Genomic DNA, 15463 nt, shown 5'->3' with positions numbered 1-15463 from the left:
GAATCAACAAAAAAAATCTGGAACTGATAAGTGAATACAACAAAGTTGTAAAATATCAGGGTTAGAATACATAAACTATTGTTTTTTAATATGCTAGCAATAAGCAATTGGAATTTGAGATTAAAAACACAATACCATTTAAACTAGCACCCTCACAAAATAAATACTTAAATGTAAATTTAATAAAATATGTGCCAGAGCTATATAAGGAAAACTACAAAACTGATGAAAGAAATCAATGTGTATATATATATATATATATATATATATATATATATATATATATAAATGAAGAGATATTTATGTTTAATATTGTTAAGGCATCAGTTCTTCCCAACTTAATTTATAGAGACAGTGTCTTCTTCAGCAGCACAATTTGAAAGCCTCAGTTCTTCAGCATTCAGCTTTCTTTATGGTCCAACTCTCACATCTGTACGTAACTGCTAGAAAACCTATAGCTTTGACTATATGGACCTGTGATGATAAAGTGATGTCTCTGCTTTTTAATGTGCTGTCTAGGTTATTATCACTGTTTAGCAAAACAAAAAAAAAATTGAGCTATCAAGCTATGAGACACAGAAGAATCTTAAATCACAGTGCTGTGTGAAAGATACCAGTCTGATATTGCTACATACTTTATGATTCCAAGTATATGAAACAGTTGAAGTCAAAACTATAGAGACTAAAAAAGATCAGTAGCTGCCAGGGTTTGTGGAGAGAAAAAAAATTGGTGCCAATAGACTTGCTTAATGCAGGGTTGCCACAAAACTTCAGTTTGTAAAAAACACAATATCCACAAAGCACAATAAAATGATATGACTGTATACCTATTCAGTTCAATCAGTCACTCAGTAGTGTCCAACTTTGTGACCCCATGGACTGCAGCACACCAGGCCTCCCTGTCCATCAGCAACTCCCAGAGTTTACCCAAACTCATGTCCATTGAGTCGGTGATGCCATCCAACCATCTCATCCTCTGCTGTCCCCTTCTCCTCCTGCCTCAATCTTTACCAGTATCTGGGTCTTTTCAAATGAGTCAGTACTTCTCATCAGGTGGCCAAAGTTTTGGAGTTTTATCTTCAATAGCAGTGCTTCCAATGAACACTCAGGGCTGATCTCCTTTAGGATGGACTGGTTGGATCTCCTTGAAGTCCAAGGGACTCTCAAGAGTCTTCTCCAACACTACAGTTCAAAAGCATCAATTCTTTGGTGCTCAGGTTTCTTTATAGTCCAACTCTCACCTCCATACATGACTACTGGAAAAACCACAGCTTTGACTAGAAGGACCTTTGTTGGCAAAGTAATGTCTTTGCTTTTTAATATGCTGTCTGCTGCTGCTGCTAAGTCGCTTCAGTCGTGTCCGACTCTGTGCAATACCATAGATGGCAGCCCACAAGGCTTCATCATCCCTGGGATTCTCCAGGCAAAAACACTGGAGTGGGTTGCCATTTCCTTCTCCAATGCATGAAAGTAAAAAGTGAAAGTGAAGTCGCTCAGTTGTATCCGACTCTTAGCGACCCCATGGACTGCAGCCTACCAGACTCACCCGTACAAGGATTTTCCAGGCAAGAGTACTAGAGTGGGGTGTCATTGCTTTCTCCGAATATGCTGTCTAGGTTGGTCATAACTTTCCTTCCAAGGAGTAAGTGCCTTTTACTTTCATGGCTGCAGCCACCAACTGCAGTGATTTTGGAGACCCCCAAAAATAAAGTCTACCACTGTTTCCCCATCTATTTGTCATGAAGTGATGGGACCAGATGCCATGATCTTTGTTTTCTGAATGTTCAGCTTTAAGCCAACTTTTTCACTCTCCTCTTTCCCTTTCATCAAGAAGCTCTTTAGTTTCTCTTCACTTTCTGCCATAAGGGTGGTGGCATCTGCTTTTCTGAGGTTATTGATATTTCTCCTGGCAATCTTGATTCCAGCTTGTGATTCATCCAACCCAGCACTTCTCATGATGTATTCTGCATATAAGTTAAATGAGCAGGATGACAATATAGAGCCTTGATGTACTCCTTTTCCTATTTGGAACCATTCTGTTGTTCTATGTCCAGTTCTAACTGTTGTTTCCTGACCTGCATACAGATTCCTCAAGAGGCATGTCAGGTGGTCTGGTATTCCCATCTCTTTCAGAATTTTCCACAGTTTGTTGTGATCCACACAGTCAAAGGCTTTGGCATAGTCAATAAAACAGAAATAGATGTTTTTCTGGAACTCTCTTGCTTTTTCAATGATCCAGTGGATGTTGGCAAATTGATCTCTGGTTCCTCTGCCTTTTCTAAACATCTGGAACATCTGGAAGTTCATGGTTCACTTATTGCTGAAGCCTGGCTTGCAGAATTTTGAGCATTACTTTACTAGCATGTGAGATGAGTGCAATTGTGCAGTAGTTTGAGCATTCTTTGGCACTGGTACACCTATTAGAAAGGCTAAAATTCAGATCACTAGCAACACTGTTGCTGGTAAGGAAGTGGTGTGAAAGCAATTCTTATTCATTGCCTCTGGGAATGCAAATGGAATAGCTACTTTGAAAGATAGTTTGTTTCATTATTACAAAGCTTAAATGTTCTTTTTCCATATGACTAGCAATGATGCTCCTTGGTATTTATACCTAAATTATACTCACAAAAACTAATACAAAGATGTCTATAGCAACCTTATTTACAATTTCAAAAACTTGGAGACAACCAAGACATCCTTCAGTAGGTGAGTGGCTAAATAAACTGTGATACTTCTAGACATTGGAATATTATTCAGTTCTATCAAAAAAAATAAAAAGAAAATGAAAATGAAAAGAATTAAATGAAACAAAAGGAGAAGCCATGGAGGAAATGTAAATGTGTATTGCTAAATGCATAAAGCCAGATCAAAAAGTCTATATACTCTGATTCCAACTGTAACATATTCTGGAATAAACAAAATTATAGTGAAAGCACAAAGATGAGTGGTTACAAGGAAAGGATGAGAAGGAGGAGCACAGAGGATTTTTAGGGCAATGAGCCTATTCTGTATATCTAAAAGTTTCTTTTACTTCATTTGACATTTTTCAAAACCCACAGAATACGCAAGACATACACAAACTATGTGCTCTGGGTGATTCTGATATTTCAGCGTGGATCCATCACTATAACAAATGTGCCACTTTGTTGGGGAATATTGATAATGCAGGAGATCACGCATTTGTGGGCCAAGAGGTAGACGGGAAATCGTTTCTGCGATTTTTGGGTCATTTTTGTGTAAACCTGAAACTCCTCTAAAACATTAATTCAATAAAAATAAAGCAAAGTTTACAGACTTGGTGAAATTGAATCTACAACTACTTTGGGAAAGATTTACTATTACCGTATATTTTGTACCTGATAAAACAAACCAAGAAAAAATCAGTAAATACAAAGAGCACTCAAACAATGTAATTAACAACTCAACCTAATGTCCTCATTGAAAACTGGTCACAACATGTTTGCATTGTGTCTCTAATGACTTGTGGGAAACTTCTAGCCTCGGCACAAACAAACTGTTCATCTGGGCAGAGGACAGCCGTGTATTTGGGTCTTATTTGTGGACAGTTGAAATGAGAGAAGAAAGTTGAATACCTGGGGTAAGGGCATGAAGATATGTATTTGGAGAGCCAATGTAGAGATCTGCCTAAGACAGAGATGTGGTCTTCAGCAGACAGGACTCCCCATGAAGCTGGATCATAAAGGATGTCCCAATTTGCACTTATCACCAGATTTCCAGACCTCTTCCTCCTTTTGTTTTCCCGTCACATTCATTCCACTCTAATTTTTCCAGTGTCTCAGGTTCCAAATAGTTCTCTCTGACTTCTGTGTCTGTTTAGCTCACTAAAATCCGACATCATGTTCTCAAAATTTTCCATCCTGTTGAAACCCACGAACAGGTTTGTTATACAAACCCATACAGGTTTGTATGATATCATACATATCATAGACTATGTATCAGGTGTTCTGATTGAAAATGGGCTTATAAGTATGAATAAGTCATGATCAGAGAAGGTTCTACATCAGTCTAGGAGGAAAGAAAATCATGAGTAGTCTAGGAGAAGTGAGAAACAGAGCTTTAACGGGAGCTCCTCTAATCCTCACTGGACTAATTTTAGTTCTTGATCCCCTAGAGAATGCATGAGAATGCATAAGGTTCATCCAACTTCTTAGAGCCCTGCTCTCTCAGTTCAGTTCAGTTCAGTCGCTCAGTCATGTCCAACTCTTTGCGACCCCGTGGACTGCAGCATGCCAGGCTTCCCTGTCCATCACCATCTCCTGGAGCTTGCTCAAACTCATGTTAATTGAGTTGGTGATGCCAACCAACCATCTCATTCTCTGTTGTCCCCTTCTCCTTCTGCCTTCAATCTTTCCCAGTATCAGGGTCTTTTCCAATGAGTCAGTTCTTCACATCAGGTGGCCAAAGTACTGGAGTTTCAGCTTCAGCATCAGTCCTTCCAATGAATATTTAGGACTGATTTCATTTAGGATTGACTAGTTGGATCTCCTTGCAGTCCAAGGGACTCTCAAGAGTCTTCTCCAACACCACAGTTTAAAAGCATAAATACTTTAGCTTTCAGCTTTCTTTACTGTCCAACTCTCATATCCATACATGACTACTGGAAAAATCATAGCTCTGACTAGATGGACCTTGGTTGGCAAAGTAATGTCTCTGCTTTTTCATATGCTGTCTAGGTTGGTCATAACTTTTCTTCCAAGAAGTATCTTTTAATTGCATGGATGCAGTCACCATCTGCAGTGATTTTAGAGCCCAAGAAAATAGTCTCTCACTGTTTCCATTGTTTCCCAATCTATTTGCCATGAAATGATGGGACAGGATGCCATGATCTTCATTTGTTGAATGCTGAGTTTTACTCAGCTTTTTCACTCTCCTATATCAATTTCATCAAGGGGCTCTTCAGTTCCTCTTCACTTTCTGCCATAAGAGTGGTGTCATCTGCATGTCTGAGATTATTGATATTTCTCCCAGCAGTCTTGATTCCAGCTTGAGCTTTATCCAGCCTGGCATTATGCATGATGTACTCTGCATATAAGTTAAATAAGCAGGGTGACAATATGCAGTCTTGTACTCCTTTCCCAACTTGGAACCAATCTGTTGTTCCATGACCGGTTCTAACTGTTGATTCTTGACCAGCATACACATTTTTCAGAAGGCAGGTAAGGTGGTCTGGTATTCCCATCTCTTGAAGTTTCCAAAGTTTGTTTCAATTCACACAAAGGCTTTACTATAGCCAATGAAGCAGAAGTAGCTTTTTTTTCCCTGGAATTCTGCCTTTTCTATGTTCCAATGGATGTTGGCAATTTGATCTCTGGTTCCTCTGTCTTTTCTGAATCTAACTTGAACATCTGAAAGTTCATGGTTCATGTACTGTAGAAGCCTGGCTTGGAGAGTTTTGAGCATTACTTTACTAGCATGTGAGATGAGTGCAATTGTGCGGTAGTTTGAACATTCTTTGCAATTTTCCTTCTTTGGGATTGGAATGAAAACTGAACTTTTCCAGTCCTGTGGCCACTGCTGCATTTTCCACATTTGCTGGCATATTGAGTGCAGCACTTTCACAGCATCATCTTTTAGTATTTGAAATAGCTCAACTGGAATTCCATCACCTCCTCTAGCTTTGTTCATAGTGATGCTTCCTAAGGCCCACTTGACTTTGTATTGACCCATCATGGTTATCTGGGTCATGAAGATCTTTTTTGTATAATTCTTCTGTGTATTCTTACCACCTCTTCTTAATATCTTCTGTATCTGTTAGGTCCATACCATTTCTGTCCTTTATTTTGCCCGTTTTTCATGAAATGTTCCCTTAGTATCTTTTTCTTGAAGAGATCTCTAGTTTTTCCCATTCTATTGTTTTCCTCTATTTTTTGTATTGATCACTGAGGAAGGCTTTCTTATCTCTCCTTGCTGTTTGGAACTGCATTCAAATGGGTTTATCTTTCCGTTTCTCCTTTGCCTTCAGTTTCTTTTCTTTCCTCAGCTATTTGTAAGGCCACGTCAGAAAACCATTTTGCCTTTTTGCATTTTTCTTGTAAATGGTCTTGATCACTGTCTCCTGTACGGTGTCACGAACCTCCGTCCATAGTTCTTCAGACACTGTCTATCAGTTCTAATCCCTTGAATCTATTTGTCACTTCCACTGCATAATCATAAGGGATTTTATTTAGGTCATACCTGAATGGTCTAGTGGTTTTCCCTACTTTCTTCAATTTAAGTCTGAGTTTGGCAATAAAGAGTTCATGGTCTGAGCCACAGTCAGCTCCTGGTCTTGTTTTTGCTGACTGTATAGAGCTTCTCCATCTTTGGTTGCAATGAATGTAACCAACCTGATTTTGGTATTGACCATCTGGTGATGTTCATGTGTAGCGTCTTCTCTTGTATTGCTGGAAGAGGGTGTTTACTATGACCAGGGCTTATTCTTTGAGAAACTCTGTTAGCCTTTGGCCTGCTTTGTTTTGTACTCTAAGACCAAATTTGCATGTTACTCAAGGTATCTCTTGACTTCCTACTTTTGCATTCCAGTCCCCAAAGATAAAAAGAACATCTCTTTTGGGGTGTTAGTTTTAGAAGGTCATGTAAGTCTTCAAGAACTGTTCAATTTCAGCTTCTTTAGTATTACTGGTTGGGGCATAGACTTGGATTACTGTGATATTGAGTGATTTGCCGAGGAATTGAACAGAGATCATTCTGTCATTTTTGAGATTTCCTCTAAGTACTGCATTTCAGACTCTTCTTGACTATGAGGGTTACTCCATTTCTTCTATGGGATTCTTGCCCACAGTTGTGGATAGAATCGTCATCTGAATTAATTTCACACATTCCAGTCCACTTTAGTTCTTGGAATCCTAAAATGTTGATGTTCACTCTTGCCATCTCCTGCTTGACCACTTCTAATTTACCTTGATTCATGGGCCTAACATTCCAGGTTCCTATGTTATTTTGCTCTTCACAGCATTGGAGTTTACTTCCATCACCAGTCACATCCACGACTAGGAGTTATTTTCGCTTTGGCTCCGTCTCTTCATTCTTTCTGTAGTTATTTCTTCATTGTTCTCCAGTAGCCTATTGGGCACCCATCGGCCTGGGGAGTTCATCTTTTAGTGTCATATCTTTTGTCTTTTCATATTGGTTATGGGGTTCTCAAAGCAAGAATACTGAAGTGGTTTGCCATTCCCTTCTCCAGAGAAGGCATAAGGTTCATCCACTGTCTCTGAGCTTTGCTCTCTCACTTATCCTTATTTCATAGTTTGCATCTGTCTTTATCCCCTGATTGTTTCATATTAGCCTCCAGACATGCTCAGGCATTCCTATTCTGAATAAATACAGGTTGGAGTTTGTCTCCTCTTTAAGCTCTCAGTCTCTTTATTTCTTTCACTATAATATTTCCAGAAACTCGAAACAGTATCTTAGTAAGTCTGACTATGTGTGCTGTGCTGTGCTTAGTTGCTCAGGTGTGTCTCACTCTTTGTGACCCCATGGACTATAGTCCCTCAGGGTCCTCTGTCCATGGAATTCTCCAGGCAGTTCTCCAGTGGGTAGTCATTTCCTTCTCCAGAGGATCTTCCCAACCCAGGGATCGAATCTGGGTTTCCTACACTGCAGGTGGATTCTTCTCTCTCTGTGTCATCAAATATGAATAGTTTTAGTTACTCCTGACCCTTTTTGACCCCACGGCCTGTAGCCCACCAGGCTGTTTGTCCATGGGGATTCTCTAGGCAAGAATACTGGAGCAGGGTTGCCATGCCCTCCTCCAGACGATCTTCCCAATCCAGGGATTGAACCCAAGTTTCCCACACAGCAGGCAGATTCTTTATCATCTGAGCCAACAGGGAAGCCCTCAAATACGCATATATGATGGCTAAATAAACTAATGAACATTCAGTTTACTATTTCTTCATAAGTTTAGGTTGTTCCATATGATTTTAAAAACACAATCCTATCCTTCAGTCTCTGGTTGCTAAGTTAAATAACATATTTTTGTACTCTACCTTCATCTTACTGATTGTTAAGATCAATGACACCCTTTTCTTCTTTCTTGTGTTTATCTAAGCTAGTTTAATCCAGAAAATATTATAGATCCAAGTGAGCAAAAATAAACCAAGGCTGTGCTGTGCTGTGCAGTCGTGTCCAACTCTTTGTGACCCATGGACTGTAGACTATAGCCTTTCAGGCTCCTCTGTCCATGGGGATTCTCCAGACAAAGAATACTGGAGTGGGTTGCCATGCCCTCCTCCAGGGGATCCGCCCAATTCAGGGACTGAACTCAGGTCTCCCACATTGCAGGCAGATTACCATCTGAGCCACCAGGGAAGCCCAACCAAAGATGTCCCACATTTATTTCAGTGTTTACCAATACTCGTCTTTTGCCAGTAATGTCCTAGGTTCTATGGATCGCTTGGTGAAGAAGACAGAGATGTCCTTGCTCACTCAGGGTGAGGAAACAGATAATTCATACATAAATTGATATAATATAATAAATAATAACAATATATTAAGTATAATACTATCACAGTGTTATAATAAATGTAATATAGGAAGAGGACTACTGATTATTAGGTGGGTTATCTTGTGTGTGTCTGTGTGTGAGTGCCCCTGGGTGGAACATTATACATATAAGCCCTATTCATCACCCAGCTGTCAAGGTGAGCCCCTCCTTTGCTTCTACCCACTGCTGTGGAAATGCTTTCAGTTTTATTTCTCTTTCTCTCATTTTCCAGAAACAATAGTTTTCTTTTTTTTTTGTAATTTAGCAGTGCCTTGGCAAGGATAGAAAACTTTTCCACATAAGGAAATATTGTCATGTACTACAGATTCTGTCTCTACTTCATTCTTCAACAGAAGTTTAGTTTACAAATAAACATTTCAGTACTGTTTTTATATCCTGTGACCCTAGTTATAACTATAATGTTTAAAATAATAACACAGCCTATGAAATTTTGGTTCATACATTTTCTTCTACGAAGTCTTGAGGAAGAATACTGTCTGACATTTATCTTATGATACTGCTATATTTTATTACGTTGCCTGCTGAAAGGAGCCTAAAATCTTCAGCAGTTCTGATCACTCAGAGCTACAGCAGGTAAGGATCTATGTTGTGAGAAACTCTCATTGAGATTAGAAGTGGGATATGTGTAGGGGACAAGAATAAGTGATAAAATGATTAGAAAATCATACAAGAGCATTTTCAAGGAGGAATAAAATCTCAGTCATAGGCCTTCAATTCTTGACAGATTTGGGAAACTTTTCTTATAGATTCCCTCTTAGTGCCTTCTCAGAAACCTCTGTAAACATCTGTTATGCCTTCAGTGACCATATTTCATGGTATCCTGGAACCAGCTTATACTGTCTCATGAGAAAATTGTTAAATGTTCAGGATTTTGTAAGACAGTTATTAAGCATAACCATTATGAAAAGTAAATTACATGGGAACACATCTGCAAATATGAAGGGATAAGTAACTCCAGGGGTCCATCCTTTGACTGAAACAATAAAATAGGAAAAAAAAAACCATCAGAATCTACTTTGTTGAAAATCTGGAAAACAATTGAAGGTTTATGTGTGCTGATCAACAAAAGGCAACTTACAAATGGCAGGGGAGTGTTGTGACACTTTTACTTGCATTTGAGCTACCTTCCTCTCCTGCTTGAGAGAGTAGTGAAGAAATAGGCCACATTCCCATTGTGAGACCTTTGTCCCTGCTTTCAAAGGGAAAGGAGCAGACCCTGCTCTCAAGGATTCTGTTTGTCTATTTGGAGCCCTCTGGGGGTTATCTGAAAGACTGAAGAAAGGCAGTTTGGTTTTTATTTTGTGAAGCACAGAGCTCCATTAGAATGCAGCCAAGTGGAGGGCATTCCTTGCAAACAAGAAAGGTAAATAGACAACCCCTCCTATCTGGGGGAAGATGTTAAGGTTGAGGTAAACAATAAACATGTTGAAAACTTGGTAAGAAAGACTGAGAAGAGACATTTTGTGGGGAAGTAGAACAGTAAAATGTCCCTGTGTTTGGATTTATACCTCTAAATGATCTTTAGGTTCAAGAGAAGCAGAAACTAAAGGCTAAGGCAGAATTGTAAAGAGCCTGGTAAAGCATTAAAGGGTTTAGAAAAGGCACAGGAAGCAGAGATCTAATTGCCAAGATCTGTTGGGTTGTAGAAAAAGCAAGAGAATTCCAGAAAAATAGCTACTTCTGCTTAGACTACACCAAAGCCTTTGTGTGAATTGCAACAAACTGTGGAAAACTCTTAAAGAGATGCGAATACTAGACCATTTCACCTGTCTCCTGAGAAACTTTATGCAGATCAGGATGCAATAGTTAGAACTGGTCATGGAACAATAGACTGGTTCCAAATTAGTAAAGGAGTATGTCAAGACTGTATATTGTCACCTTGCTTATTTAACTTATATGCAGAGTACATCATGCGACATGCCAGGCTGGATGAAGCACAAGCTGGAGTCAAGATGGGCACAGTAAAGGACAGAAATGATATGGACCTAACAGAAGCAGAAGATATTAAGAAGAGGTGAAAGAATACACAGAAGAACTATATGAAGAAGATCTTCATGAACCAGATAATCGCGATAGTGTGATCACTCACCTAGGGCCAGACATCCTGGCATGTTAAGTCGAGTGGGCCTTAGGAAACATCACTACAAACAAAGCTAGTGGAGGTGATGGAATTCCAGTTGTGCTATTTCAAATCCTAAAAGATAATGCTGTTAAAGTACTGTACTCAATATGCCAGCAAGTTAGGAAAACAGAGTGGCCACAGGACTGGAAAAGGTCAGTTTTCATTCCAATCCTAAGGAAAGGTAATGTCAAAGAATGGGTGTGAGAGTTGGACCACAAAGAAGGATGAACTTCAAAGAATTAATGCTTTTGATCTGTGGTGTTGGAGAAGACTCTTGAGAGTCCCTCGGACTGCCAGGAGATCAAATCTGCCAATCCTAAAGGAAATCAGTCCTGAATATTCATTAGAAGGACTGATGCTGAAGCTGAAGCTCCAATACTTGGGCCACCTGATGTGAAGAGCTGACTCATTAGAAAAGACCCTGATTCTGGGAAGAATTGAAGGTAGGAGGAGAAGGGGATGACAGAGGAAGAGATGGTTGGATGGAATTGCCAACTCAATGGACTTGAGTTTGAGCAAGCTCTGAGAGATGGGGATGGACAGGAAAGCCTGGTGTCCTGAAGTCCATGAGGTCCTTAAGAGTTGGACACGACTGAGTGACTGAACAACAAAGTATTCAAGGCATGCTAAACACTGAGCCAGTATGCAAAGAGAGGTGTTTTTTTTTTCTTGCTGTTGTTTGTTTGGGTATGTTTTCTTTTTGTCTCCAGGCAAAAAAACTCAAACAATGCATAAACTTACCATAAGATAAAGGACACATTTCTGAGAGCACATACCACTAATATTTTTACATAAAAAGGTAGAAAAATCCTAGACATATAACCAAAACCCACAGGAACCAACCAAAACAAGCCCTGAGCACGAGAAAGGTTATGATTTCAAGTGTTATCTTATTATAAAATTCAAAATGTCGAGTTTTCCATAAAAAATTTAAAAAACTCGCAAAGAAAGAAGAAAATATGACCCACTCACAAAAAAGTTAATAGAAACTATCAACGAGGAATCAAGTCATAGAAGTTATTCAGCTAGGCCTTTAATTCAACTGGCTTAAATATGCTCAAAATACTAAAGGAAATCATGCACAAAAATTCTATAACTCCAGGGGAATGATATTCCTCAAACACTGTACGTCTCTAAAGAGATGCAGGTTATATAAAGGGATCAAACTAATTCTAGGTTAAAAATTACAATACCGGAAATGAATTCAGTAAGAATTTCAACATCAGATTTCAGCAGCCAGCGTTGAAAATCAGAGAACTTGAAAACAAGTCATTTAAAATTATCCAGTCTGAGGAACATAAAGACAAGGGAATGAACAAAAATGAAAAGAGCCTATGAGATCTGTGAGACACCATCAATAATAGAACATCAAATAATGCAAGTTTCATAAGGAGAGAATAGAGAGAAAGGAATGTAAAAGAATTTTGAAGAAACCGATCAACAAGTCATATTTTGATTAAATATATGAATCTACACATTCAGGAAGCTCAATGAACTTTACAAAGGAAAAACACAAGAGATCCACACTAAGACATGTTATAATAAAACTTTTAAAGACAGAGACAAAGGAAGAACCTTGAAAGCAACAAAAGAGAAATGACTGTCCTATATAAGGGAGACTCATTAAGTAAAAGACTGGACATCTTAGCAGAAACTATGGAGGCCAGAAGGCAGTGTGATGACATATTTAAAGTACCTAAAGAAAGAGAAAGCCCATAACTCTATACCTGGCAAAGCTATCATTCAAAAAAAAAAAAAAAAAAGTTAAGACATTCCCAGATTAACAAATCCTGAGGGAATTTATCACTAGTAGATGTATCCTGTTTGTTCAGTAGCTGAGCTGTGTCCGAGTCTTTGTGACCCTGTGGACTGTGGCATGTCAGGCTTCCTTCTCCTTCACTATTTTCTGGAGTTTGTCCAAATGCATGTTCATTGAGTTGGTGATGCTAGATGTGTCCTATAGGAAATGATAAAAAGAGTCCTTCAGGAGGAAATGAAAGGACATTAGACAGTAAACTTAAAGCCATGTGAAGAAATAACACAGGTAAGGAAATACACAAGCCAGTATTAGTGTATTTTACATTTGTGACTCCTTTTTCTTCCCCAGTTTGATCAAAAAGACAAATCATAAAATGATAATGATAAGCCTATGTTAAATGGGCACACAAAGTAGAAAGATGTAATTTGTGATGCAATAACATAACGGGGGGAGGGATGGAGAAATGAAGAATCAGAATTTTTATATACCTATGGAAGTTAATATGATATTAATTCAAGATAGATTGTTACATGTTTGTGAGGTTAACTGTAAGCTCCAGCACAACCAATGCTAAAATAACTTTTAAATATACAGAAAAATAGATTAGAAAGGAATCAAAATCATACACTACATAAATACCTAACACAAAGAAGGCAGTTAATGGTGACACTGAGGAACAAACAAGATATGAAACATATGAAAGACAAATCAAAATCGCAGAAATAAATGTTTCATTATCAGTAATTATAAATGGATTAAACTCTTCTACTAGAAGGTAAATATTCTCAAAATAGATTAAAAAACAAAATGCTATTATATGCTGTCTAGAAAAGACTCATTTTAGATCCAAGACAAATAGGACAAAAGTAAAAGAATGGAAAAGGACATTCCAGGCAAATAGTTACTAAAAGAGAACTGAGATATTAGTGCTAAGATCAGATAAAATAGACTCAGTCAAAAATTGGGGCTGGTCCTAAGATGGCAGAGGAATAGGATGGGGAGACCACTTTCCCCCCCACAAATTCATCAAAAGAACATTTGAATGCTGAGTAACTTCCACAAAACAACTTCTGAATGCCGGCAGAGGACATCATACACCCAGAAAAGCAGCCCATTGTCTTCAAAAGGAGGTAGGAAAAAAATATAAAAGATAAAAAGAGAGACAAAAGAGGTAGGGACCGAGCTCCGTACCGGAAAAGCAGTCTTAAAAAAGAGAGAAGTTTCCAAATACCAGGTAACACTCCCACTGGTGAGTCTGTTGTGAGCCTTGGAAGCTCAGAGGGCAACATAACTGGGAGGAAAAATAAATAAATAATTAAAACCCGCAGATTACGTGCCCAAAGGTAAATCCCAGGGAGAAGCAGCTCAGACGCCTGCATCAGCCACTAGCAAGAGGGGGCTGTGAGGGAAGCGGGGGTTGCATTGCTAAGAGTAAGGACCTGGCCTGAATGCCCTGAGGGCAATCTTAAAGAACTAACTTGAGATAGCAAACCAGACTGTGGGATAGCTACTGTGTGAAACGCTCTAACCTAAGACATTGCCAGGCCCCCTCACAGAACAAAGGATTGACTAGAGCTATGCAAAAAGCCCTAACCTAAGACACCTCCAGGTCTGCTCACAGAACAAAGGACTGAGCAGAGCTAGCCTGCTGCGAACCGGCCCATTCCCTGCTAGAGACAGGCAGGCGAGGGCAGCCAGAGCTGGAAGGGGGCAATCGCAGCCCCAGAGAGGCATTATCTACCAAATTGCAAGCAGGCTTCATCGCTAACCAAGATTTCTTGGGATTCTGGACGGTCAACATCCATCTGAGATGGTATGCCGGTTGTATACCCAGAAAACCCAGCAGCAGGGATTGGGGAGGCGATAAGTTGCAGCAACTGCATTCACCAAACACCTGGTCACCTGAGCTGCTCGGACCTGGGAAGGGCACAAAACATAGGCCCAAACGAGTCTGCTCTTCTGAGGACTATCCAAGTACCTGAACCTGAGCAGCTTAGACCTGGGAGGTGCATACAACCCAGGGCTGGCCTCAGACAGTTCCAGGTAGAGCAACCTAGAGCCTAAGCAGTGTAGACAGGGAAAGCACACACGCCGTGAGCGGGGGCAAACCCAGTGTGGCTGAGACACTGTGAGCACACGCCAGTGTTATTTGTTTGCAGTGTTCCTCCCTCCCCACAGCACGACTGAACAAGTGAGCCTTAGAAAGTGTCCACCACTGCCCCCTTGTGTCAGGGTGGAAATTAGTCACTGAAGAGGAAGAAGCTAAAACAGCACACGGAAGAAGCTAAAACAGAGGGAACAGCTTTGGAAGTGACAGAATTCCAGCTCCACCCACCAGAACACTGACACAAGCTTCCCTAACCAGGAAACCTTGACAAGCCACCCGTCCAACCCCACCCACAGCGAGGAAACTCCACAATAAAGAGAACTCCACAAACTGCCAGAATACGGAAAGGCCACCCCAAACACAGTAATACAAACAAGATGAAGAGGCATAGGAATACCGAGCAGGTAAAGAACAGGATAAATGCCCACCAAACCAAGCAAAAGAGGAAGAGTTAAGGAATCTACCTGATAGAGAATTCGGAATAATGATAGTGAAAATGATCCAAAATCTTGAAAACAAAATGGAGTTACAGATAAATAGCCTGGAGGCAAGGATTGAGAAGATGCAAGCCAAGTTTAACAAGGACCTAGAAGAAATAAAAAGAGTCAATATATAATGAATAATGCAATAAATGAGATCAAAAACACTCTGGAGGGAACCAACAGTAGAATAACAGAGGTAGAAGATAGATGGGGAAACAGTGGAAACAGTGTCAGACTTAACTTTTTTGGGCTCCAAAATCACTATAGATGGTGACTGTAGCCATGAAATTAAAAGACACTTACTCCTTGGAAGAAAAGTTATGCCCAACCTAGATAGTATATTCAAAAGCAGAGACATTACTTTGCCGACTAAGGTCCATCTAGTCAAGGCTATGGTTTTTCCTGTGGTCATGTATGGATGTGGGAGTTGGACTGTGAAGAAGGCTGAGCGTCGAAGAATTGATGC

General features: G+C 39.7%; 1 protein-coding gene across 6 annotated transcripts in view; it reads right to left on the bottom strand.

Annotated features, from left to right (window-relative positions):
- LOC138420283 (interferon-induced very large GTPase 1-like) overlaps nucleotides 1-15463 on the bottom strand; it is a 71634-nt gene that overhangs the window by 37031 nt on the left and 19140 nt on the right. The window contains exon 3 of one of the 6 annotated variants that reach the window (XR_011249203.1): nucleotides 11661-12606. The exons of the other annotated variants lie outside the window; for them this stretch is intronic. The gene's annotated coding sequence lies outside the window, so the exon portion shown is untranslated. Of the gene's footprint in view, nucleotides 1-11660; nucleotides 12607-15463 lie in introns of those variants that run through there. 6 annotated transcript variants of the gene reach the window in all.

Source organism: Ovis canadensis, chromosome 15 (genome assembly GCF_042477335.2).
Source record: "Ovis canadensis isolate MfBH-ARS-UI-01 breed Bighorn chromosome 15, ARS-UI_OviCan_v2, whole genome shotgun sequence".
NCBI classification, from domain to species: domain Eukaryota; kingdom Metazoa; phylum Chordata; class Mammalia; order Artiodactyla; family Bovidae; genus Ovis; species Ovis canadensis.
This window is presented reverse-complemented; position numbering and strand designations above follow the sequence as displayed.